The sequence below is a fragment of the Taudactylus pleione genome, unplaced genomic scaffold (assembly GCF_031769625.1).
Source record: "Taudactylus pleione unplaced genomic scaffold, aTauple2 ptg000050l, whole genome shotgun sequence".
In the NCBI taxonomy this organism is placed as follows: domain Eukaryota; kingdom Metazoa; phylum Chordata; class Amphibia; order Anura; family Myobatrachidae; genus Taudactylus; species Taudactylus pleione.
Window position 1 is genome coordinate 2,822,501 of NW_028284452.1, and position 23,372 is coordinate 2,845,872.

At 32.0% G+C, this 23,372-nt stretch overlaps 31 non-coding genes across 31 annotated transcripts in view; all 31 read right to left on the bottom strand.

Moving 5' to 3' along the window:
- Nucleotides 1-38, bottom strand: part of TRNAS-AGA (transfer RNA serine (anticodon AGA)) — an 82-nt gene extending 44 nt beyond the window's left edge. Inside the window, exon 1 of the tRNA in view lies at nt 1-38. This exon is cut by the window's left edge and continues 44 nt beyond it. This is a non-coding gene — a tRNA (tRNA-Ser).
- A 126-nt stretch (nt 39-164) lies between these two features.
- On the bottom strand, nt 165-254 carry TRNAY-GUA (transfer RNA tyrosine (anticodon GUA)). The gene is given in 2 exon segments: nt 165-200; nt 218-254. It is a non-coding gene; the product is annotated as a tRNA-Tyr (tRNA).
- A 1,093-nt stretch (nt 255-1,347) lies between these two features.
- Nucleotides 1,348-1,429, bottom strand: TRNAS-AGA (transfer RNA serine (anticodon AGA)). The gene has a single exon. It is a non-coding gene; the product is annotated as a tRNA-Ser (tRNA).
- Nucleotides 1,430-1,555: 126 nt separating this feature from the next.
- On the bottom strand, nt 1,556-1,645 carry TRNAY-GUA (transfer RNA tyrosine (anticodon GUA)). Its single transcript is given in 2 exon segments — nt 1,556-1,591; nt 1,609-1,645. It is a non-coding gene; the product is annotated as a tRNA-Tyr (tRNA).
- A 1,175-nt stretch (nt 1,646-2,820) lies between these two features.
- On the bottom strand, nt 2,821-2,910 carry TRNAY-GUA (transfer RNA tyrosine (anticodon GUA)). The gene is given in 2 exon segments: nt 2,821-2,856; nt 2,874-2,910. It is a non-coding gene; the product is annotated as a tRNA-Tyr (tRNA).
- Nucleotides 2,911-4,003: 1,093 nt separating this feature from the next.
- On the bottom strand, nt 4,004-4,085 carry TRNAS-AGA (transfer RNA serine (anticodon AGA)). The gene has a single exon. It is a non-coding gene; the product is annotated as a tRNA-Ser (tRNA).
- Nucleotides 4,086-4,210: 125 nt separating this feature from the next.
- Nucleotides 4,211-4,300, bottom strand: TRNAY-GUA (transfer RNA tyrosine (anticodon GUA)). The gene is given in 2 exon segments: nt 4,211-4,246; nt 4,264-4,300. It is a non-coding gene; the product is annotated as a tRNA-Tyr (tRNA).
- Nucleotides 4,301-5,393: 1,093 nt separating this feature from the next.
- Nucleotides 5,394-5,475, bottom strand: TRNAS-AGA (transfer RNA serine (anticodon AGA)). The gene has a single exon. It is a non-coding gene; the product is annotated as a tRNA-Ser (tRNA).
- Nucleotides 5,476-5,601: 126 nt separating this feature from the next.
- TRNAY-GUA (transfer RNA tyrosine (anticodon GUA)) lies at nt 5,602-5,691 on the bottom strand. Its single transcript is given in 2 exon segments — nt 5,602-5,637; nt 5,655-5,691. It is a non-coding gene; the product is annotated as a tRNA-Tyr (tRNA).
- Nucleotides 5,692-6,774: 1,083 nt separating this feature from the next.
- TRNAS-AGA (transfer RNA serine (anticodon AGA)) lies at nt 6,775-6,856 on the bottom strand. The gene has a single exon. It is a non-coding gene; the product is annotated as a tRNA-Ser (tRNA).
- A 126-nt stretch (nt 6,857-6,982) lies between these two features.
- TRNAY-GUA (transfer RNA tyrosine (anticodon GUA)) lies at nt 6,983-7,072 on the bottom strand. Its single transcript is given in 2 exon segments — nt 6,983-7,018; nt 7,036-7,072. It is a non-coding gene; the product is annotated as a tRNA-Tyr (tRNA).
- A 1,092-nt stretch (nt 7,073-8,164) lies between these two features.
- TRNAS-AGA (transfer RNA serine (anticodon AGA)) lies at nt 8,165-8,246 on the bottom strand. Its single transcript has one exon. It is a non-coding gene; the product is annotated as a tRNA-Ser (tRNA).
- Nucleotides 8,247-8,330: 84 nt separating this feature from the next.
- TRNAY-GUA (transfer RNA tyrosine (anticodon GUA)) lies at nt 8,331-8,420 on the bottom strand. The gene is given in 2 exon segments: nt 8,331-8,366; nt 8,384-8,420. It is a non-coding gene; the product is annotated as a tRNA-Tyr (tRNA).
- Nucleotides 8,421-9,513: 1,093 nt separating this feature from the next.
- Nucleotides 9,514-9,595, bottom strand: TRNAS-AGA (transfer RNA serine (anticodon AGA)). The gene has a single exon. It is a non-coding gene; the product is annotated as a tRNA-Ser (tRNA).
- Nucleotides 9,596-9,679: 84 nt separating this feature from the next.
- On the bottom strand, nt 9,680-9,769 carry TRNAY-GUA (transfer RNA tyrosine (anticodon GUA)). Its single transcript is given in 2 exon segments — nt 9,680-9,715; nt 9,733-9,769. It is a non-coding gene; the product is annotated as a tRNA-Tyr (tRNA).
- Nucleotides 9,770-10,862: 1,093 nt separating this feature from the next.
- TRNAS-AGA (transfer RNA serine (anticodon AGA)) lies at nt 10,863-10,944 on the bottom strand. Its single transcript has one exon. It is a non-coding gene; the product is annotated as a tRNA-Ser (tRNA).
- A 128-nt stretch (nt 10,945-11,072) lies between these two features.
- TRNAY-GUA (transfer RNA tyrosine (anticodon GUA)) lies at nt 11,073-11,162 on the bottom strand. The gene is given in 2 exon segments: nt 11,073-11,108; nt 11,126-11,162. It is a non-coding gene; the product is annotated as a tRNA-Tyr (tRNA).
- Nucleotides 11,163-12,255: 1,093 nt separating this feature from the next.
- On the bottom strand, nt 12,256-12,337 carry TRNAS-AGA (transfer RNA serine (anticodon AGA)). The gene has a single exon. It is a non-coding gene; the product is annotated as a tRNA-Ser (tRNA).
- Nucleotides 12,338-12,463: 126 nt separating this feature from the next.
- On the bottom strand, nt 12,464-12,553 carry TRNAY-GUA (transfer RNA tyrosine (anticodon GUA)). The gene is given in 2 exon segments: nt 12,464-12,499; nt 12,517-12,553. It is a non-coding gene; the product is annotated as a tRNA-Tyr (tRNA).
- A 1,093-nt stretch (nt 12,554-13,646) lies between these two features.
- TRNAS-AGA (transfer RNA serine (anticodon AGA)) lies at nt 13,647-13,728 on the bottom strand. Its single transcript has one exon. It is a non-coding gene; the product is annotated as a tRNA-Ser (tRNA).
- Nucleotides 13,729-13,856: 128 nt separating this feature from the next.
- Nucleotides 13,857-13,946, bottom strand: TRNAY-GUA (transfer RNA tyrosine (anticodon GUA)). Its single transcript is given in 2 exon segments — nt 13,857-13,892; nt 13,910-13,946. It is a non-coding gene; the product is annotated as a tRNA-Tyr (tRNA).
- A 1,083-nt stretch (nt 13,947-15,029) lies between these two features.
- On the bottom strand, nt 15,030-15,111 carry TRNAS-AGA (transfer RNA serine (anticodon AGA)). The gene has a single exon. It is a non-coding gene; the product is annotated as a tRNA-Ser (tRNA).
- Nucleotides 15,112-15,238: 127 nt separating this feature from the next.
- Nucleotides 15,239-15,328, bottom strand: TRNAY-GUA (transfer RNA tyrosine (anticodon GUA)). Its single transcript is given in 2 exon segments — nt 15,239-15,274; nt 15,292-15,328. It is a non-coding gene; the product is annotated as a tRNA-Tyr (tRNA).
- A 1,083-nt stretch (nt 15,329-16,411) lies between these two features.
- On the bottom strand, nt 16,412-16,493 carry TRNAS-AGA (transfer RNA serine (anticodon AGA)). The gene has a single exon. It is a non-coding gene; the product is annotated as a tRNA-Ser (tRNA).
- A 1,285-nt stretch (nt 16,494-17,778) lies between these two features.
- TRNAS-AGA (transfer RNA serine (anticodon AGA)) lies at nt 17,779-17,860 on the bottom strand. Its single transcript has one exon. It is a non-coding gene; the product is annotated as a tRNA-Ser (tRNA).
- A 1,285-nt stretch (nt 17,861-19,145) lies between these two features.
- Nucleotides 19,146-19,227, bottom strand: TRNAS-AGA (transfer RNA serine (anticodon AGA)). Its single transcript has one exon. It is a non-coding gene; the product is annotated as a tRNA-Ser (tRNA).
- A 126-nt stretch (nt 19,228-19,353) lies between these two features.
- On the bottom strand, nt 19,354-19,443 carry TRNAY-GUA (transfer RNA tyrosine (anticodon GUA)). The gene is given in 2 exon segments: nt 19,354-19,389; nt 19,407-19,443. It is a non-coding gene; the product is annotated as a tRNA-Tyr (tRNA).
- A 1,084-nt stretch (nt 19,444-20,527) lies between these two features.
- TRNAS-AGA (transfer RNA serine (anticodon AGA)) lies at nt 20,528-20,609 on the bottom strand. The gene has a single exon. It is a non-coding gene; the product is annotated as a tRNA-Ser (tRNA).
- A 126-nt stretch (nt 20,610-20,735) lies between these two features.
- TRNAY-GUA (transfer RNA tyrosine (anticodon GUA)) lies at nt 20,736-20,825 on the bottom strand. The gene is given in 2 exon segments: nt 20,736-20,771; nt 20,789-20,825. It is a non-coding gene; the product is annotated as a tRNA-Tyr (tRNA).
- A 1,083-nt stretch (nt 20,826-21,908) lies between these two features.
- Nucleotides 21,909-21,990, bottom strand: TRNAS-AGA (transfer RNA serine (anticodon AGA)). The gene has a single exon. It is a non-coding gene; the product is annotated as a tRNA-Ser (tRNA).
- A 1,284-nt stretch (nt 21,991-23,274) lies between these two features.
- TRNAS-AGA (transfer RNA serine (anticodon AGA)) lies at nt 23,275-23,356 on the bottom strand. Its single transcript has one exon. It is a non-coding gene; the product is annotated as a tRNA-Ser (tRNA).
- Between the last annotated feature and the right edge of the window lie 16 nt (nt 23,357-23,372).

Here is a 23,372-nt window from a genome sequence, read left to right on the forward strand (position 1 = left end):
TTTCTAGTCCATCGCCTTAACCACTCGGCCACAACTACCTCACATGTGTTAAAGTGTTTATTTTAACATAATTAGGAGAAGGGTTTATGTTTTGCATGGTTTGCATGGTTTAGAATGTGTAAAATTACATAAATGGCCATCTAAGATAATAAAAAAAAATTGTTTCCTTCGAGCCGGAATTGAACCAGCGACCTAAGGATTGCTGTACCAAACTCCTCTACAGTCCTCTGCTCTACCAGCTGAGCTATCGAAGGTTCCCTATAGAAATCATCTACACTATATCTGATGGAGTGGACATGTAAAACTTTTCACTATCTAAAACTTACCCAATAAAGTAATTAAACTAGACAAAAGTTATTTATATGTTTATTCCTGTTTTGCATAAGCATCACAAATAATCATGCTTACTGATTTGCTAAATATCACCAGAAGTTTAACTTAAATTTGTTATTTTTCTATCATCTGGCAACAGCTAGTTTAGAAAGCAGTTTTCATAGATCTTCCATCTGTAGCCACATTTACATCAAGATTAGAGATACTTTAAAATATCAACACTTTTTCACTTTTCAAATTTAGCTTGTTTTTTTAAGTGTTTAATTGTTGAAGAAATAATGGGGCCCAAATATAATATTGCAGCAAAACAAAATATAGAAAAAGCTACGTTGCATATGTAAATTAAAATCAACTAATCAAAAATATGCCATATCAAAATCGTATCTACCTTAGAACTCACAAATTAACAGATTTATCTACTAACAATTGGGCTTAATTTTGCACATTCTAATGACCAAATGTATTTGATATTTTGCTAGATATAGCTTTAAAACATCAACACTTTTTCACTTTTCAAATTTAGCTTGTTTTTTTAACTGTTTAATTGTTCAAGAAATAATGGAGCCCAAATATAATCTTGCAGCAAACCAAAATATGGAAAGCTAATTTCTTTATGTAAATTAAAATCAACTAATCAAAAATATGCCATATCAAAACACAATTTGTCTTGTATCTACCTTAGAACTCACAGATTAACAGATTAATCTCCTAACAATTGATCTTAATTTTGCACCTTCTAGTGTGCCAAATGTCTTTGATATTTTGCTAGATATACAAACATTTCTTTCAATGTTGACATTGAATATGCATTTCCAAATAAATAAAAGGTAATCAGTGTGGATGCTAAGAGTGACTGGGCTTAGGCTCAATGAATGGAAGAAAATGTGTGAAAGATAAAAAAGAGAACAGACTGGCATCCCAAATATTTTGATGCACTAATGCCTGTTCTCACTCTTAGCATCACTAGCTGCAAGATTTGGTAAAATTTGAAGAAAAAGAAAACATCAATCCGCACGTAGTCGGCAGGATTTGAACCTACGCGGGGAGACCCCAATGGATTTCTAGTCCATCGCCTTAACCACTCGGCCACAACTACCTCACATGTGTTAAAGTGTTTATTTTAACATAATTAGGAGAAGGGTTTATGTTTTGCATGGTTTGCATGGTTTAGAATGTGTAAAATTACATAAATGGCCATCTAAGATAATAAAAAAAAATTGTTTCCTTTGAGCTGGAATTGAACCAGTGACCTAAGGATTGCTGTACCAAACTCCTCTACAGTCCTCCGCTCTACCAGCTGAGCTATCGAAGGTTCCCTATAGAAATCATCTACACTATATCTGATGGAGTGGACATGTAAAACTTTTCACTATCTAAAACTTACCCAATAAAGTAATTAAACTAGACAAAAGTTATTTATATGTTTATTCCTGTTTTGCATAAGCATCACAAATAATCATGCTTACTGATTTGCTAAATATCACCAGAAGTTTAACTTAAATTTGTTATTTTTCTATCATCTGGCAACAGCTAGTTTAGAAAGCAGTTTTCATAGATCTTCCATCTGTAGCCACATTTACATCAAGATTAGAGATACTTTAAAATATCAACACTTTTTCACTTTTCAAATTTAGCTTGTTTTTTTAAGTGTTTAATTGTTGAAGAAATAATGGGGCCCAAATATAATATTGCAGCAAAACAAAATATAGAAAAAGCTACGTTGCATATGTAAATTAAAATCAACTAATCAAAAATATGCCATATCAAAATCGTATCTACCTTAGAACTCACAAATTAACAGATTTATCTACTAACAATTGGGCTTAATTTTGCACATTCTATTGACCAAATGTATTTGATATTTTGCTAGATATAGCTTTAAAACATCAACACTTTTTCACTTTTCAAATTTAGCTTGTTTTTTTAACTGTTTAATTGTTCAAGAAATAATGGAGCCCAAATATAATCTTGCAGCAAACCAAAATATGGAAAGCTAATTTCTTTATGTAAATTAAAATCAACTAATCAAAAATATGCCATATCAAAACACAATTTGTCTTGTATCTACCTTAGAACTCACAGATTAACAGATTAATCTCCTAACAATTGATCTTAATTTTGCACCTTCTAGTGTGCCAAATGTCTTTGATATTTTGCTAGATATACAAACATTTCTTTCAATGTTGACATTGAATATGCATTTCCAAATAAATAAAAGGTAATCAGTGTGGCTGCTAAGAGTGACTGGGCTTAGGCTCAATGAATGGAAGAAAATGTGTGAAAGATAAAAAAGAGAACAGACTGGCATCCCAAATATTTTGATGCACTAATGCCTGTTCTCACTCTTAGCATCACTAGCTGCAAGATTTGGTAAAATTTGAAGAAAAAGAAAACATCAATCTGCACGTAGTTGGCAGGATTTGAACCTACGCGGGGAGACCCCAAAATTACATAAATGGCCATCTAAGATAATAAAAAAAAATTGTTTCCTTTGAGCCGGAATTGAATCAGCGACCTAAGGATTGCTGTACCAAACTCCTCTACAGTCCTCCACTCTACCAGCTGAGCTATCGAAGGTTCCCTATAGAAATCATCTACACTATATCTGATGGAGTGGACATGTAAAACTTTTCACTATCTAAAACTTACCCAATAAAGTAATTAAACTAGACAAAAGTTATTTATATGTTTATTCCTGTTTTGCATAAGCATCACAAATAATCATGCTTAATGATTTGCTAAATATCACCAGAAGTTTAACTTAAATTTGTTATTTTTCTATCATCTGGCAACAGCTAGTTTAGAAAGCAGTTTTCATAGATCTTCCATCTGTAGCCACATTTACATCAAGATTAGAGATACTTTAAAATATCAACACTTTTTCACTTTTCAAATTTAGCTTGTTTTTTTAAGTGTTTAATTGTTGAAGAAATAATGGGGCCCAAATATAATATTGCAGCAAAGCAAAATATAGAAAAAGCTATGTTGCATATGTAAATTAAAATCAACTAATCAAAAATATGCCATATCAAAATCGTATCTACCTTAGAACTCACAAATTAACAGATTTATCTACTAACAATTGGGCTTAATTTTGCACATTCTAATGACCAAATGTATTTGATATTTTGCTAGATATAGCTTTAAAACATCAACACTTTTTCACTTTTCAAATTTAGCTTGTTTTTTTAACTGTTTAATTGTTCAAGAAATAATGGAGCCCAAATATAATCTTGCAGCAAACCAAAATATGGAAAGCTAATTTCTTTATGTAAATTAAAATCAACTAATCAAAAATATGCCATATCAAAACACAATTTGTCTTGTATCTACCTTAGAACTCACAGATTAACAGATTAATCTCCTAACAATTGATCTTAATTTTGCACCTTCTAGTGTGCCAAATGTCTTTGATATTTTGCTAGATATACAAACATTTCTTTCAATGTTGACATTGAATATGCATTTCCAAATAAATAAAAGGTAATCAGTGTGGCTGCTAAGAGTGACTGGGCTTAGGCTCAATGAATGGAAGAAAATGTGTGAAAGATAAAAAAGAGAACAGACTGGCATCCCAAATATTTTGATGCACTAATGCCTGTTCTCACTCTTAGCATCACTAGCTGCAAGATTTGGTAAAATTTGAAGAAAAAGAAAACATCAATCTGCACGTAGTCGGCAGGATTTGAACCTACGCGGGGAGACCCCAATGGATTTCTAGTCCATCGCCTTAACCACTCGGCCACAACTACCTCACATGTGTTAAAGTGTTTATTTTAACATAATTAGGAGAAGGGTTTATGTTTTGCATGGTTTGCATGGTTTAGAATGTGTAAAATTACATAAATGGCCATCTAAGATAATAAAAAAAATTGTTTCCTTCGAGCCGGAATTGAACCAGCGACCTAAGGATTGCTGTACCAAACTCCTCTACAGTCCTCTGCTCTACCAGCTGAGCTATCGAAGGTTCCCTATAGAAATTATCTACACTATATCTGATGGAGTGGACATGTAAAACTTTTCACTATCTAAAACTTACCCAATAAAGTAATTAAACTAGACAACAGTTATTTATATGTTTATTCCTGTTTTGCATAAGCATCACAAATAATCATGCTTAATGATTTGCTAAATATCACCAGAAGTTTAACTTAAATTTGTTATTTTTCAATCATCTGGCAACAGCTAGTTTAGAAAGCAGTTTTCATAGATCTTCCATCTGTAGCCACATTTACATCAAGATTAGAGATACTTTAAAATATCAACACTTTTTCACTTTTCAAATTTAGCTTGTTTTTTTAAGTGTTTAATTGTTGAAGAAATAATGGGGCCCAAATATAATATTGCAGCAAAACAAAATATAGAAAAAGCTACGTTGCATATGTAAATTAAAATCAACTAATCAAAAATATGCCATATCAAAATCGTATCTACCTTAGAACTCACAAATTAACAGATTTATCTACTAACAATTGGGCTTAATTTTGCACATTCTAATGACCAAATGTATTTGATATTTTGCTAGATATAGCTTTAAAACATCAACACTTTTTCACTTTTCAAATTTAGCTTGTTTTTTTAACTGTTTAATTGTTCAAGAAATAATGGAGCCCAAATATAATCTTGCAGCAAACCAAAATATGGAAAGCTAATTTCTTTATGTAAATTAAAATCAACTAATCAAAAATATGCCATATCAAAACACAATTTGTCTTGTATCTACCTTAGAACTCACAGATTAACAGATTAATCTCCTAACAATTGATCTTAATTTTGCACCTTCTAGTGTGCCAAATGTCTTTGATATTTTGCTAGATATACAAACATTTCTTTCAATGTTGACATTGAATATGCATTTCCAAATAAATAAAAGGTAATCAGTGTGGCTGCTAAGAGTGACTGGGCTTAGGCTCAATGAATGGAAGAAAATGTGTGAAAGATAAAAAAGAGAACAGACTGGCATCCCAAATATTTTGATGCACTAATGCCTGTTCTCACTCTTAGCATCACTAGCTGCAAGATTTGGTAAAATTTGAAGAAAAAGAAAACATCAATCCGCACGTAGTCGGCAGGATTTGAACCTACGCGGGGAGACCCCAATGGATTTCTAGTCCATCGCCTTAACCACTCGGCCACAACTACCTCACATGTGTTAAAGTGTTTATTTTAACATAATTAGGAGAAGGGTTTATGTTTTGCATGGTTTGCATGGTTTAGAATGTGTAAAATTACATAAATGGCCATCTAAGATAATAAAAAAAAATTGTTTCCTTCGAGATTGAATTGAACCAGCGACCTAAGGATTGCTGTACCAAACTCCTCTACAGTCCTCCGCTCTACCAGCTGAGCTATCGAAGGTTCCCTATAGAAATCATCTACACTATATCTGATGGAGTGGACATGTAAAACTTTTCACTATCTAAAACTTACCCAATAAAGTAATTAAACTAGACAAAAGTTATTTATATGTTTATTCCTGTTTTGCATAAGCATCACAAATAATCATGCTTACTGATTTGCTAAATATCACCAGAAGTTTAACTTAAATTTGTTATTTTTCTATCATCTGGCAACAGCTAGTTTAGAAAGCAGTTTTCATAGATCTTCCATCTGTAGCCACATTTACATCAAGATTAGAGATACTTTAAAATATCAACACTTTTTCACTTTTCAAATTTAGCTTGTTTTTTTAAGTGTTTAATTGTTGAAGAAATAATGGGGCCCAAATATAATATTGCAGCAAAACAAAATATAGAAAAAGCTACGTTGCATATGTAAATTAAAATCAACTAATCAAAAATATGCCATATCAAAATCGTATCTACCTTAGAACTCACAAATTAACAGATTTATCTACTAACAATTGGGCTTAATTTTGCACATTCTAATGACCAAATGTATTTGATATTTTGCTAGATATAGCTTTAAAACATCAACACTTTTTCACTTTTCAAATTTAGCTTGTTTTTTTAACTGTTTAATTGTTCAAGAAATAATGGAGCCCAAATATAATCTTGCAGCAAACCAAAATATGGAAAGCTAATTTCTTTATGTAAATTAAAATCAACTAATCAAAAATATGCCATATCAAAACACAATTTGTCTTGTATCTACCTTAGAACTCACAGATTAACAGATTAATCTCCTAACAATTGATCTTAATTTTGCACCTTCTAGTGTGCCAAATGTCTTTGATATTTTGCTAGATATACAAACATTTCTTTCAATGTTGACATTGAATATGCATTTCCAAATAAATAAAAGGTAATCAGTGTGGCTGCTAAGAGTGACTGGGCTTAGGCTCAATGAATGGAAGAAAATGTGTGAAAGATAAAAAAGAGAACAGACTGGCATCCCAAATATTTTGATGCACTAATGCCTGTTCTCACTCTTAGCATCACTAGCTGCAAGATTTGAAGAAAAAGAAAACATCAATCTGCACGTAGTCGGCAGGATTTGAACCTACGCGGGGAGACCCCAATGGATTTCTAGTCCATCGCCTTAACCACTCGGCCACAACTACCTCACATGTGTTAAAGTGTTTATTTTAACATAATTAGGAGAAGGGTTTATGTTTTGCATGGTTTGCATGGTTTAGAATGTGTAAAATTACATAAATGGCCATCTAAGATAATAAAAAAAAATTGTTTCCTTTGAGCCGGAATTGAACCAGCGACCTAAGGATTGCTGTACCAAACTCCTCTACAGTCCTCCGCTCTACCAGCTGAGCTATCGAAGGTTCCCTATAGAAATCATCTACACTATATCTGATGGAGTGGACATGTAAAACTTTTCACTATCTAAAACATACCCAATAAAGTAATTAAACTAGACAAAAGTTATTTATATGTTTATTCCTGTTTTGCATAAGCATCACAAATAATCATGCTTAATGATTTGCTAAATATCACCAGAAGTTTAACTTAAATTTGTTATTTTTCTATCATCTGGCAACAGCTAGTTTAGAAAGCAGTTTTCATAGATCTTCCATCTGTAGCCACATTTACATCAAGATTAGAGATACTTTAAAATATCAACACTTTTCACTTTTCAAATTTAGCTTGTTTTTTTAAGTGTTTAATTGTTGAAGAAATAATGGGGCCCAAATATAATATTGCAGCAAAACAAAATATAGAAAAAGCTACGTTGCATATGTAAATTAAAATCAACTAATCAAAAATATGCCATATCAAAATCGTATCTACCTTAGAACTCACAAATTAACAGATTTATCTACTAACAATTGGGCTTAATTTTGCACATTCTATTGACCAAATGTATTTGATATTTTGCTAGATATAGCTTTAAAACATCAACACTTTTTCACTTTTCAAATTTAGCTTGTTTTTTTAACTGTTTAATTGTTCAAGAAATAATGGAGCCCAAATATAATCTTGCAGCAAACCAAAATATGGAAAGCTAATTTCTTTATGTAAATTAAAATCAACTAATCAAAAATATGCCATATCAAAACACAATTTGTCTTGTATCTACCTTAGAACTCACAGATTAACAGATTAATCTCCTAACAATTGATCTTAATTTTGCACCTTCTAGTGTGCCAAATGTCTTTGATATTTTGCTAGATATACAAACATTTCTTTCAATGTTGACATTGAATATGCATTTCCAAATAAATAAAAGGTAATCAGTGTGGCTGCTAAGAGTGACTGGGCTTAGTCTCAATGAATGGAAGAAAATGTGTGAAAGATAAAAAAGAGAACAGACTGGCATCCCAAATATTTTGATGCACTAATGCCTGTTCTCACTCTTAGCATCACTAGCTGCAAGATTTGGTAAAATTTGAAGAAAAAGAAAACATCAATCTGCACGTAGTTGGCAGGATTTGAACCTACGCGGGGAGACCCCAATGGATTTCTAGTCCAACGCCTTAACCACTCGGCCACAACTACCTCACATGGTTTTGCATGGTTTGCATGGTTTAGAATGTGTAAAATTACATAAATGGCCATCTAAGATAATAAAAAAAAATTGTTTCCTTTGAGCCGGAATTGAATCAGCGACCTAAGGATTGCTGTACCAAACTCCTCTACAGTCCTCCACTCTACCAGCTGAGCTATCGAAGGTTCCCTATAGAAATCATCTACACTATATCTGATGGAGTGGACATGTAAAACTTTTCACTATCTAAAACTTACCCAATAAAGTAATTAAACTAGACAAAAGTTATTTATATGTTTATTCCTGTTTTGCATAAGCATCACAAATAATCATGCTTAATGATTTGCTAAATATCACCAGAAGTTTAACTTAAATTTGTTATTTTTCTATCATCTGGCAACAGCTAGTTTAGAAAGCAGTTTTCATAGATCTTCCATCTGTAGCCACATTTACATCAAGATTAGAGATACTTTAAAATATCAACACTTTTTCACTTTTCAAATTTAGCTTGTTTTTTTAAGTGTTTAATTGTTGAAGAAATAATGGGGCCCAAATATAATATTGCAGCAAAACAAAATATAGAAAAAGCTACGTTGCATATGTAAATTAAAATTAACTAATCAAAAATATGCCATATCAAAATCGTATCTACCTTAGAACTCACAAATTAACAGATTTATCTACTAACAATTGGGCTTAATTTTGCACATTCTATTGACCAAATGTATTTGATATTTTGCTAGATATAGCTTTAAAACATCAACACTTTTTCACTTTTCAAATTTAGCTTGTTTTTTTAACTGTTTAATTGTTCAAGAAATAATGGAGCCCAAATATAATCTTGCAGCAAACCAAAATATGGAAAGCTAATTTCTTTATGTAAATTAAAATCAACTAATCAAAAATATGCCATATCAAAACACAATTTGTCTTGTATCTACCTTAGAACTCACAGATTAACAGATTAATCTCCTAACAATTGATCTTAATTTTGCACCTTCTAGTGTGCCAAATGTCTTTGATATTTTGCTAGATATACAAACATTTCTTTCAATGTTGACATTGAATATGCATTTCCAAATAAATAAAAGGTAATCAGTGTGGCTGCTAAGAGTGACTGGGCTTAGTCTCAATGAATGGAAGAAAATGTGTGAAAGATAAAAAAGAGAACAGACTGGCATCCCAAATATTTTGATGCACTAATGCCTGTTCTCACTCTTAGCATCACTAGCTGCAAGATTTGGTAAAATTTGAAGAAAAAGAAAACATCAATCTGCACGTAGTTGGCAGGATTTGAACCTACGCAGGGAGACCCCAATGGATTTCTAGTCCAACGCCTTAACCACTCGGCCACAACTACCTCACATGGTTTTGCATGGTTTGCATGGTTTAGAATGTGTAAAATTACATAAATGGCCATCTAAGATAATAAAAAAAAATTGTTTCCTTTGAGCCGGAATTGAATCAGCGACCTAAGGATTGCTGTACCAAACTCCTCTACAGTCCTCCACTCTACCAGCTGAGCTATCGAAGGTTCCCTATAGAAATCATCTACACTATATCTGATGGAGTGGACATGTAAAACTTTTCACTATCTAAAACTTACCCAATAAAGTAATTAAACTAGACAAAAGTTATTTATATGTTTATTCCTGTTTTGCATAAGCATCACAAATAATCATGCTTAATGATTTGCTAAATATCACCAGAAGTTTAACTTAAATTTGTTATTTTTCTATCATCTGGCAACAGCTAGTTTAGAAAGCAGTTTTCATAGATCTTCCATCTGTAGCCACATTTACATCAAGATTAGAGATACTTTAAAATATCAACACTTTTTCACTTTTCAAATTTAGCTTGTTTTTTTAAGTGTTTAATTGTTGAAGAAATAATGGGGCCCAAATATAATATTGCAGCAAAGCAAAATATAGAAAAAGCTATGTTGCATATGTAAATTAAAATCAACTAATCAAAAATATGCCATATCAAAATCGTATCTACCTTAGAACTCACAAATTAACAGATTTATCTACTAACAATTGGGCTTAATTTTGCACATTCTAATGACCAAATGTATTTGATATTTTGCTAGATATAGCTTTAAAACATCAACACTTTTTCACTTTTCAAATTTAGCTTGTTTTTTTAACTGTTTAATTGTTCAAGAAATAATGGAGCCCAAATATAATCTTGCAGCAAACCAAAATATGGAAAGCTAATTTCTTTATGTAAATTAAAATCAACTAATCAAAAATATGCCATATCAAAACACAATTTGTCTTGTATCTACCTTAGAACTCACAGATTAACAGATTAATCTCCTAACAATTGATCTTAATTTTGCACCTTCTAGTGTGCCAAATGTCTTTGATATTTTGCTAGATATACAAACATTTCTTTCAATGTTGACATTGAATATGCATTTCCAAATAAATAAAAGGTAATCAGTGTGGCTGCTAAGAGTGACTGGGCTTAGGCTCAATGAATGGAAGAAAATGTGTGAAAGATAAAAAAGAGAACAGACCGGCATCCCAAATATTTTGATGCACTAATGCCTGTTCTCACTCTTAGCATCACTAGCTGCAAGATTTGGTAAAATTTGAAGAAAAAGAAAACATCAATCTGCACGTAGTTGGCAGGATTTGAACCTACGCGGGGAGACCCCAATGGATTTCTAGTCCATCGCCTTAACCACTCGGCCACAACTACCTCACATGTGTTAAAGTGTTTATTTTAACATAATTAGGAGAAGGGTTTATGTTTTGCATGGTTTGCATGGTTTAGAATGTGTAAAATTACATAAATGGCCATCTAAGATAATAAAAAAAAAATTTTTTTCCTTCGAGCCGGAATTGAACCAGCGACCTAAGGATTGCTGTACCAAACTCCTCTACAGTCCTCCGCTCTACCAGCTGAGCTATCGAAGGTTCCCTATAGAAATCATCTACACTATATCTGATGGAGTGGACATGTAAAACTTTTCACTATCTAAAACTTACCCAATAAAGTAATTAAACTAGACAAAAGTTATTTATATGTTTATTCCTGTTTTGCATAAGCATCACAAATAATCATGCTTAATGATTTGCTAAATATCACCAGAAGTTTAACTTAAATTTGTTATTTTTCTATCATCTGGCAACAGCTAGTTTAGAAAGCAGTTTTCATAGATCTTCCATCTGTAGCCACATTTACATCAAGATTAGAGATACTTTAAAATATCAACACTTTTTCACTTTTCAAATTTAGCTTGTTTTTTTAAGTGTTTAATTGTTGAAGAAATAATGGGGCCCAAATATAATATTGCAGCAAAGCAAAATATAGAAAAAGCTATGTTGCATATGTAAATTAAAATCAACTAATCAAAAATATGCCATATCAAAATCGTATCTACCTTAGAACTCACAAATTAACAGATTTATCTACTAACAATTGGGCTTAATTTTGCACATTCTAATGACCAAATGTATTTGATATTTTGCTAGATATAGCTTTAAAACATCAACACTTTTTGACTTTTCAAATTTAGCTTGTTTTTTTAACTGTTTAATTGTTCAAGAAATAATGGAGCCCAAATATAATCTTGCAGCAAACCAAAATATGGAAAGCTAATTTCTTTATGTAAATTAAAATCAACTAATCAAAAATATGCCATATCAAAACACAATTTGTCTTGTATCTACCTTAGAACTCACAGATTAACAGATTAATCTCCTAACAATTGATCTTAATTTTGCACCTTCTAGTGTGCCAAATGTCTTTGATATTTTGCTAGATATACAAACATTTCTTTCAATGTTGACATTGAATATGCATTTCCAAATAAATAAAAGGTAATCAGTGTGGCTGCTAAGAGTGACTGGGCTTAGGCTCAATGAATGGAAGAAAATGTGTGAAAGATAAAAAAGAGAACAGACTGGCATCCCAAATATTTTGATGCACTAATGCCTGTTCTCACTCTTAGCATCACTAGCTGCAAGATTTGGTAAAATTTGAAGAAAAAGAAAACATCAATCTGCACGTAGTCGGCAGGATTTGAACCTACGCGGGGAGACCCCAATGGATTTCTAGTCCATCGCTTTAACCACTCGGCCACAACTACCTCACATGTGTTAAAGTGTTTATTTTAACATAATTAGGAGAAGGGTTTATGTTTTGCATGGTTTGCATGGTTTAGAATGTGTAAAATTACATAAATGGCCATCTAAGATAATAAAAAAAAATTGTTTCCTTCGAGCCGGAATTGAATCAGCGACCTAAGGATTGCTGTACCAAACTCCTCTACAGTCCTCCACTCTACCAGCTGAGCTATCGAAGGTTCCCTATAGAAATCATCTACACTATATCTGATGGAGTGGACATGTAAAACTTTTCACTATCTAAAACTTACCCAATAAAGTAATTAAACTAGACAAAAGTTATTTATATGTTTATTCCTGTTTTGCATAAGCATCACAAATAATCATGCTTAATGATTTGCTAAATATCACCAGAAGTTTAACTTAAATTTGTTATTTTTCTATCATCTGGCAACAGCTAGTTTAGAAAGCAGTTTTCATAGATCTTCCATCTGTAGCCACATTTACATCAAGATTAGAGATACTTTAAAATATCAACACTTTTTCACTTTTCAAATTTAGCTTGTTTTTTTAAGTGTTTAATTGTTGAAGAAATAATGGGGCCCAAATATAATATTGCAGCAAAACAAAATATAGAAAAAGCTACGTTGCATATGTAAATTAAAATCAACTAATCAAAAATATGCCATATCAAAATCGTATCTACCTTAGAACTCACAAATTAACAGATTTATCTACTAACAATTGGGCTTAATTTTGCACATTCTAATGACCAAATGTATTTGATATTTTGCTAGATATAGCTTTAAAACATCAACACTTTTTCACTTTTCAAATTTAGCTTGTTTTTTTAACTGTTTAATTGTTCAAGAAATAATGGAGCCCAAATATAATCTTGCAGCAAACCAAAATATGGAAAGCTAATTTCTTTATGTAAATTAAAATCAACTAATCAAAAATATGCCATATCAAAACACAATTTGTCTTGTATCTACCTTAGAACTCACAGATTAACAGATTAATCTCCTAACAATTGATCTTAATTTTGCACCTTCTAGTGTGCCAAATGTCTTTGATATTTTGCTAGATATACAAACATTTCTTTCAATGTTGACATTGAATATGCATTTCCAAATAAATAAAAGGTAATCAGTGTGGCTGCTAAGAGTGACTGGGCTTAGGCTCAATGAATGGAAGAAAATGTGTGAAAGATAAAAAAGAGAACAGACTGGCATCCCAAATATTTTGATGCACTAATGCCTGTTCTCACTCTTAGCATCACTAGCTGCAAGATTTGGTAAAATTTGAAGAAAAAGAAAACATCAATCTGCACGTAGTCGGCAGGATTTGAACCTACGCGGGGAGACCCCAATGGATTTCTAGTCCATCGCTTTAACCACTCGGCCACAACTACCTCACATGTGTTAAAGTGTTTATTTTAACATAATTAGGAGAAGGGTTTATGTTTTGCATGGTTTGCATGGTTTAGAATGTGTAAAATTACATAAATGGCCATCTAAGATAATAAAAAAAAATGTTTTTTCCTTCGAGCCGGAATTGAACCAGCGACCTAAGGATTGCTGTACCAAACTCCTCTACAGTCCTCCGCTCTACCAGCTGAGCTATCGAAGGTTCCCTATAGAAATCATCTACACTATATCTGATGGAGTGGACATGTAAAACTTTTCACTATCTAAAACTTACCCAATAAAGTAATTAAACTAGACAAAAGTTATTTATATGTTTATTCCTGTTTTGCATAAGCATCACAAATAATCATGCTTAATGATTTGCTAAATATCACCAGAAGTTTAACTTAAATTTGTTATTTTTCTATCATCTGGCAACAGCTAGTTTAGAAAGCAGTTTTCATAGATCTTCCATCTGTAGCCACATTTACATCAAGATTAGAGATACTTTAAAATATCAACACTTTTTCACTTTTCAAATTTAGCTTGTTTTTTTAAGTGTTTAATTGTTGAAGAAATAATGGGGCCCAAATATAATATTGCAGCAAAGCAAAATATAGAAAAAGCTATGTTGCATATGTAAATTAAAATCAACTAATCAAAAATATGCCATATCAAAATCGTATCTACCTTAGAACTCACAAATTAACAGATTTATCTACTAACAATTGGGCTTAATTTTGCACATTCTAATGACCAAATGTATTTGATATTTTGCTAGATATAGCTTTAAAACATCAACACTTTTTCACTTTTCAAATTTAGCTTGTTTTTTTAACTGTTTAATTGTTCAAGAAATAATGGAGCCCAAATATAATCTTGCAGCAAACCAAAATATGGAAAGCTAATTTCTTTATGTAAATTAAAATCAACTAATCAAAAATATGCCATATCAAAACACAATTTGTCTTGTATCTACCTTAGAACTCACAGATTAACAGATTAATCTCCTAACAATTGATCTTAATTTTGCACCTTCTAGTGTGCCAAATGTCTTTGATATTTTGCTAGATATACAAACATTTCTTTCAATGTTGACATTGAATATGCATTTCCAAATAAATAAAAGGTAATCAGTGTGGCTGCTAAGAGTGACTGGGCTTAGGCTCAATGAATGGAAGAAAATGTGTGAAAGATAAAAAAGAGAACAGACTGGCATCCCAAATATTTTGATGCACTAATGCCTGTTCTCACTCTTAGCATCACTAGCTGCAAGATTTGAAGAAAAAGAAAACATCAATCTGCATGTAGTCGGCAGGATTTGAACCTACACGGGGAGACCCCAATGGATTTCTAGTCCATCGCCTTAACCACTCGGCCACAACTACCTCACATGTGTTAAAGTGTTTATTTTAACATAATTAGGAGAAGGGTTTATGTTTTGCATGGTTTGCATGGTTTAGAATGTGTAAAATTACATAAATGGCCATCTAAGATAATAAAAAAAAAATTGTTTCCTTCGAGCCGGAATTGAACCAGTGACCTAAGGATTGCAGTACCAAACACCTCTACAGTCCTCCGCTCTACCAGCAGAGCTATCGAAGGTTCCATATAGAAATCATCTACACTATATCTGATGGAGTGGACATGTAAAACTTTTCACTATCTAAAACTTACCCAATAAAGTAATTAAACTAGACAAAAGTTATTTATATGTTTATTCCTGTTTTGCATAAGCATCACAAATAATCATGCTTAATGATTTGCTGAATATCACCAGAAGTTTAACTTAAATTTGTTATTTTTCTATCATCTGGCAACATATAGTTTAGAAAGCAGTTTTCATAGATCTTCCATCTGTAGCCACATTTACATCAAGATTAGAGATACTTTAAAATATCAACACTTTTTCACTTTTCAAATTTAGCTTGTTTTTTTAAGTGTTTAATTGTTGAAGAAATAATGGGGCCCAAATATAATATTGCAGCAAAACAAAATATAGAAAAAGCTACGTTGCATATGTAAATTAAAATCAACTAATCAAAAATATGCCATATCAAAATCGTATCTACCTTAGAACTCACAAATTAACAGATTTATCTACTAACAATTGGGCTTAATTTTGCACATTCTAATGACCAAATGTATTTGATATTTTGCTAGATATAGCTTTAAAACATCAACACTTTTTCACTTTTCAAATTTAGCTTGTTTTTTTAACTGTTTAATTGTTCAAGAAATAATGGAGCCCAAATATAATCTTGCAGCAAACCAAAATATGGAAAGCTAATTTCTTTATGTAAATTAAAATCAACTAATCAAAAATATGCCATATCAAAACACAATTTGTCTTGTATCTACCTTAGAACTCACAGATTAACAGATTAATCTCCTAACAATTGATCTTAATTTTGCACCTTCTAGTGTGCCAAATGTCTTTGATATTTTGCTAGATATACAAACATTTCTTTCAATGTTGACATTGAATATGCATTTCCAAATAAATAAAAGGTAATCAGTGTGGCTGCTAAGAGTGACTGGGCTTAGGCTCAATGAATGGAAGAAAATGTGTGAAAGATAAAAAAGAGAACAGACTGGCATCCCAAATATTTTGATGCACTAATGCCTGTTCTCACTCTTAGCATCACTAGCTGCAAGATTTGAAGAAAAAGAAAACATCAATCTGCACATAGTCAGCACGATTTGAACCTACGCGGGGAGACCCCAATGGATTTCTAGTCCATCGCCTTAACCACTCGGCCACAACTACCTCACATGTGTTAAAGTGTTTATTTTAACATAATTAGGAGAAGGGTTTATGTTTTGCATGGTTTGCATGGTTTAGAATGTGTAAAATTACATAAATGGCCATCTAAGATAATAAAAAAAAATTGTTCCCTTCGAGCCAGAATTGAACCAGTGACCTAAGGATTGCTGTACCAAACTCCTCTACAGTGCTCCGCTCTACCAGCTTCCCTATAGAAATCATTTACACTATATCTGATGGAGTGGACATGTAAAACTTTTCACTATCTAAAACTTACCCAATAAAGTAATTAAACTAGACAAAAGTTATTTATATGTTTATTCCTGTTTTGCATAAGCATCACAAATAATCATGCTTAATGATTTGCTAAATATCACCAGAAGTTTAACTTAAATTTGTTATTTTTCTATCATCTGGCAACAGCTAGTTTAGAAAGCAGTTTTCATAGATCTTCCATCCGTAGCCACATTTACATCAAGATTAGAGATACTTTAAAATATCAACACTTTTTCACTTTTCAAATTTAGCTTGTTTTTTTAAGTGTTTAATTGTTGAAGAAATAATGGGGCCCAAATATAATATTGCAGCAAAACAAAATATAGAAAAAGCTACGTTGCATATGTAAATTAAAATCAACTAATCAAAAATATGCCATATCAAAATCGTATCTACCTTAGAACTCACAAATTAACAGATTTATCTACTAACAATTGGGCTTAATTTTGCACATTCTAATGACCAAATGTATTTGATATTTTGCTAGATATAGCTTTAAAACATCAACACTTTTTCACTTTTCAAATTTAGCTTGTTTTTTTAACTGTTTAATTGTTCAAGAAATAATGGAGCCCAAATATAATCTTGCAGCAAACCAAAATATGGAAAGCTAATTTCTTTATGTAAATTAAAATCAACTAATCAAAAATATGCCATATCAAAACACAATTTGTCTTGTATCTACCTTAGAACTCACAGATTAACAGATTAATCTCCTAACAATTGATCTTAATTTTGCACCTTCTAGTGTGCCAAATGTCTTTGATATTTTGCTAGATATACAAACATTTCTTTCAATGTTGACATTGAATATGCATTTCCAAATAAATAAAAGGTAATCAGTGTGGCTGCTAAGAGTGACTGGGCTTAGGCTCAATGAATGGAAGAAAATGTGTGAAAGATAAAAAAGAGAACAGACTGGCATCCCAAATATTTTGATGCACTAATGCCTGTTCTCACTCTTAGCATCACTAGCTGCAAGATTTGAAGAAAAAGAAAACATCAATCTGCACATAGTCGGCACGATTTGAACCTACGCGGGGAGACCCCAATGGATTTCTAGTCCATCGCCTTAACCACTCGGCCACAACTACCTCACATGTGTTAAAGTGTTTATTTTAACATAATTAGGAGAAGGGTTTATGTTTTGCATGGTTTGCATGGTTTAGAATGTGTAAAATTACATAAATGGCCATCTAAGATAATAAAAAAAAATTGTTCCCTTCGAGCCAGAATTGAACCAGCGACCTAAGGATTGCTGTACCAAACTCCTCTACAGTGCTCCGCTCTACCAGCTTCCCTATAGAAATCATTTACACTATATCTGATGGAGTGGACATGTAAAACTTTTCACTATCTAAAACTTACCCAATAAAGTAATTAAACTAGACAAAAGTTATTTATATGTTTATTCCTGTTTTGCATAAGCATCACAAATAATCATGCTTAATGATTTGCTAAATATCACCAGAAGTTTAACTTAAATTTGTTATTTTTCTATCATCTGGCAACAGCTAGTTTAGAAAGCAGTTTTCATAGATCTTCCATCCGTAGCCACATTTACATCAAGATTAGAGATACTTTAAAATATCAACACTTTTTCACTTTTCAAATTTAGCTTGTTTTTTTAAGTGTTTAATTGTTGAAGAAATAATGGGGCCCAAATATAATATTGCAGCAAAACAAAATATAGAAAAAGCTACGTTGCATATGAAAATTAAAATCAACTAATCAAAAATATGCCATATCAAAATTGTATCTACCTTAGAACTCACAAATTAACAGATTTATCTACTAACAATTGGGCTTAATTTTGCACATTCTAATGACCAAATGTATTTGATATTTTGCTAGATATAGCTTTAAAACATCAACACTTTTTCACTTTTCAAATTTAGCTTGTTTTTTTAACTGTTTAATTGTTCAAGAAATAATGGAGCCCAAATATAATCTTGCAGCAAACCAAAATATGGAAAGCTAATTTCTTTATGTAAATTAAAATCAACTAATCAAAAATATGCCATATCAAAACACAATTTGTCTTGTATCTACCTTAGAACTCACAGATTAACAGATTAATCTCCTAACAATTGATCTTAATTTTGCACCTTCTAGTGTGCCAAATGTCTTTGATATTTTGCTAGATATACAAACATTTCTTTCAATGTTGACATTGAATATGCATTTCCAAATAAATAAAAGGTAATCAGTGTGGCTGCTAAGAGTGACTGGGCTTAGGCTCAATGAATGGAAGAAAATGTGTGAAAGATAAAAAAGAGAACAGACTGGCATCCCAAATATTTTGATGCACTAATGCCTGTTCTCACTCTTAGCATCACTAGCTGCAAGATTTGAAGAAGAAGAAAACATCAATCTGCACGTAGTCGGCAGGATTTGAACCTACGCGGGGAGACCCCAATGGATTTCTAGTCCATCGCCTTAACCACTCGGCCACAACTACCTCACATGTGTTAAAGTGTTTATTTTAACATAATTAGGAGAAGGGTTTATGTTTTGCATGGTTTGCATGGTTTAGAATGTGTAAAATTACATAAATGGCCATCTAAGATAATCAAAAAAAATTGTTTCCTTCGAGCCGGAATTGAACCAGCGACCTAAGGATTGCAGTACCAAACACCTCTACAGTCCTCCGCTCTACCAGCTGAGCTATCGAAGGTTCCCTATAGAAATCATCTACACTATATCTGATGGAGTGGACATGTAAAACTTTTCACTATCTAAAACTTACCCAATAAAGTAATTAAACTAGACAAAAGTTATTTATATGTTTATTCCTGTTTTGCATAAGCATCACAAATAATCATGCTTAATGATTTGCTGAATATCACCAGAAGTTTAATTTAAATTTGTTATTTTTCTATCATCTGGCAACAGCTAGTTTAGAAAGCAGTTTTCATAGATCTTCCATCTGTAGCCACATTTACATCAAGATTAGAGATACTTTAAAATATCAACACTTTTTCACTTTTCAAATTTAGCTTGTTTTTTTAAGTGTTTAATTGTTGAAGAAATAATGGGGCCCAAATATAATATTGCAGCAAAACAAAATATAGAAAAAGCTACGTTGCATATGTAAATTAAAATCAACTATTCAAAAATATGCCATATCAAAATCGTATCTACCTTAGAACTCACAAATTAACAGATTTATCTACTAACAATTGGGCTTAATTTTGCACATTCTAATGACCAAATGTATTTGATATTTTGCTAGATATAGCTTTAAAACATCAACACTTTTTCACTTTTCAAATTTAGCTTGTTTTTTTAACTGTTTAATTGTTCAAGAAATAATGGAGCCCAAATATAATCTTGCAGCAAACCAAAATATGGAAAGCTAATTTCTTTATGTAAATTAAAATCAACTAATCAAAAATATGCCATATCAAAACACAATTTGTCTTGTATCTACCTTAGAACTCACAGATTAACAGATTAATCTCCTAACAATTGATCTTAATTTTGCACCTTCTAGTGTGCCAAATGTCTTTGATATTTTGCTAGATATACAAACATTTCTTTCAATGTTGACATTGAATATGCATTTCCAAATAAATAAAAGGTAATCAGTGTGGCTGCTAAGAGTGACTGGGCTTAGGCTCAATGAATGGAAGAAAATGTGTGAAAGATAAAAAAAGAGAACAGACTGGCATCCCAAATATTTTGATGCACTAATGCCTGTTCTCACTCTTAGCATCACTAGCTGCAAGATTTGAAGAAAAAGAAAACATCAATCTGCACGTAGTCGGCAGGATTTGAACCTACGCGGGGAGACCCCAATGGATTTCTAGTCCATCGCCTTAACCACTCGGCCACAACTACCTCACATGTGTTAAAGTGTTTATTTTAACATAATTAGGAGAAGGGTTTATGTTTTGCATGGTTTGCATGGTTTAGAATGTGTAAAATTACATAAATGGCAATCTAAGATAATCAAAAAAAATTGTTTCCTTCGAGCCGGAATTGAACCAGCGACCTAAGGATTGCTGTACCAAACTCCTCTACAGTCCTCCGCTCTACCAGCTGAGCTATCGAAGGTTCCCTATAGAAATCATCTACACTATATCTGATGGAGTGGACATGTAAAACTTTTCACTATCTAAAACTTACCCAATAAAGTAATTAAACTAGACAAAAGTTATTTATATGTTTATTCCTGTTTTGCATAAGCATCACAAATAATCATGCTTAATGATTTGCTAAATATCACCAGAAGTTTAACTTAAATTTGTTATTTTTCTATCATCTGGCAACAGCTAGTTTAGAAAGCAGTTTTCATAGATCTTCCATCCGTAGCCACATTTACATCAAGATTAGAGATACTTTAAAATATCAACACTTTTTCACTTTTCAAATTTAGCTTGTTTTTTTAAGTGTTTAATTGTTGAAGAAATAATGGGGCCCAAATATAATATTGCAGCAAAACAAAATATAGAAAAAGCTACGTTGCATATGTAAATTAAAATCAACTAATCAAAAATATGCCATATCAAAATCGTATCTACCTTAGAACTCACAAATTAACAGATTTATCTACTAACAATTGGGCTTAATTTTGCACATTCTAATGACCAAATGTATTTGATATTTTGCTAGATATAGCTTTAAAACATCAACACTTTTTCACTTTTCAAATTTAGCTTGTTTTTTTAACTGTTTAATTGTTCAAGAAATAATGGAGCCCAAATATAATCTTGCAGCAAACCAAAATATGGAAAGCTAATTTCTTTATGTAAATTAAAATCAACTAATCAAAAATATGCCATATCAAAACACAATTTGTCTTGTATCTACCTTAGAACTCACAGATTAACAGATTAATCTCCTAACAATTGATCTTAATTTTGCACCTTCTAGTGTGCCAAATGTCTTTGATATTTTGCTAGATATACAAACATTTCTTTCAATGTTGACATTGAATATGCATTTCCAAATAAATAAAAGGTAATCAGTGTGGCTGCTAAGAGTGACTGGGCTTAGGCTCAATGAATGGAAGAAAATGTGTGAAAGATAAAAAAGAGAACAGACTGGCATCCCAAATATTTTGATGCACTAATGCCTGTTCTCACTCTTAGCATCACTAGCTGCAAGATTTGAAGAAAAAGAAAACATCAATCTGCACATAGTCGGCACGATTTGAACCTACGCGGGGAGACCCCAATGGATTTCTAGTCCATCGCCTTAACCACTCAGCCACAACTACCTCACATGTGTTAAAGTGTTTATTTTAACATAATTAGGAGAAGGGTTTATGTTTTGCATGGTTTGCATGGTTTAGAATGTGTAAAATTACATAAATGGCCATCTAAGATAATAAAAAAAAATTGTTCCCTTCGAGCCAGAATTGAACCAGCGACCTAAGGATTGCTGTACCAAACTCCTCTACAGTGCTCCGCTCTACCAGCTTCCCTATAGAAATCATTTACACTATATCTGATGGAGTGGACATGTAAAACTTTTCACTATCTAAAACTTACCCAATAAAGTAATTAAACTAGACAAAAGTTATTTATATGTTTATTCCTGTTTTGCATAAGCATCACAAATAATCATGCTTAATGATTTGCTAAATATCACCAGAAGTTTACTTAAATTTGTTATTTTTCTATCATCTGGCAACAGCTAGTTTAGAAAGCAGTTTTCATAGATCTTCCATCCGTAGCCACATTTACATCAAGATTAGAGATACTTTAAAATATCAACACTTTTTCACTTTTCAAATTTAGCTTGTTTTTTTAAGTGTTTAATTGTTGAAGAAATAATGGGGCCCAAATATAATATTGCAGCAAAACAAAATATAGAAAAAGCTACGTTGCATATGTAAATTAAAATCAACTAATCAAAAATATGCCATATCAAAATTGTATCTACCTTAGAACTCACAAATTAACAGATTTATCTACTAACAATTGGGCTTAATTTTGCACATTCTAATGACCAAATGTATTTGATATTTTGCTAGATATAGCTTTAAAACATCAACACTTGTTCACTTTTCAAATTTAGCTTGTTTTTTTAACTGTTTAATTGTTCAAGAAATAATGGAGCCCAAATATAATCTTGCAGCAAACCAAAATATGGAAAGCTAATTTCTTTATGTAAATTAAAATCAACTAATCAAAAATATGCCATATCAAAACACAATTTGTCTTGTATCTACCTTAGAACTCACAGATTAACAGATTAATCTCCTAACAATTGATCTTAATTTTGCACCTTCTAGTGTGCCAAATGTCTTTGATATTTTGCTAGATATACAAACATTTCTTTCAATGTTGACATTGAATATGCATTTCCAAATAAATAAAAGGTAATCAGTGTGGCTGCTAAGAGTGACTGGGCTTAGGCTCAATGAATGGAAGAAAATGTGTGAAAGATAAAAAAGAGAACAGACTGGCATCCCAAATATTTTGATGCACTAATGCCTGTTCTCACTCTTAGCATCACTAGCTGCAAGATTTGAAGAAGAAGAAAACATCAATCTGCACGTAGTCGGCAGGATTTGAACCTACGCGGGGAGACCCCAATGGATTTCTAGTCCATCGCCTTAACCACTCGGCCACAACTACCTCACATGTGTTAAAG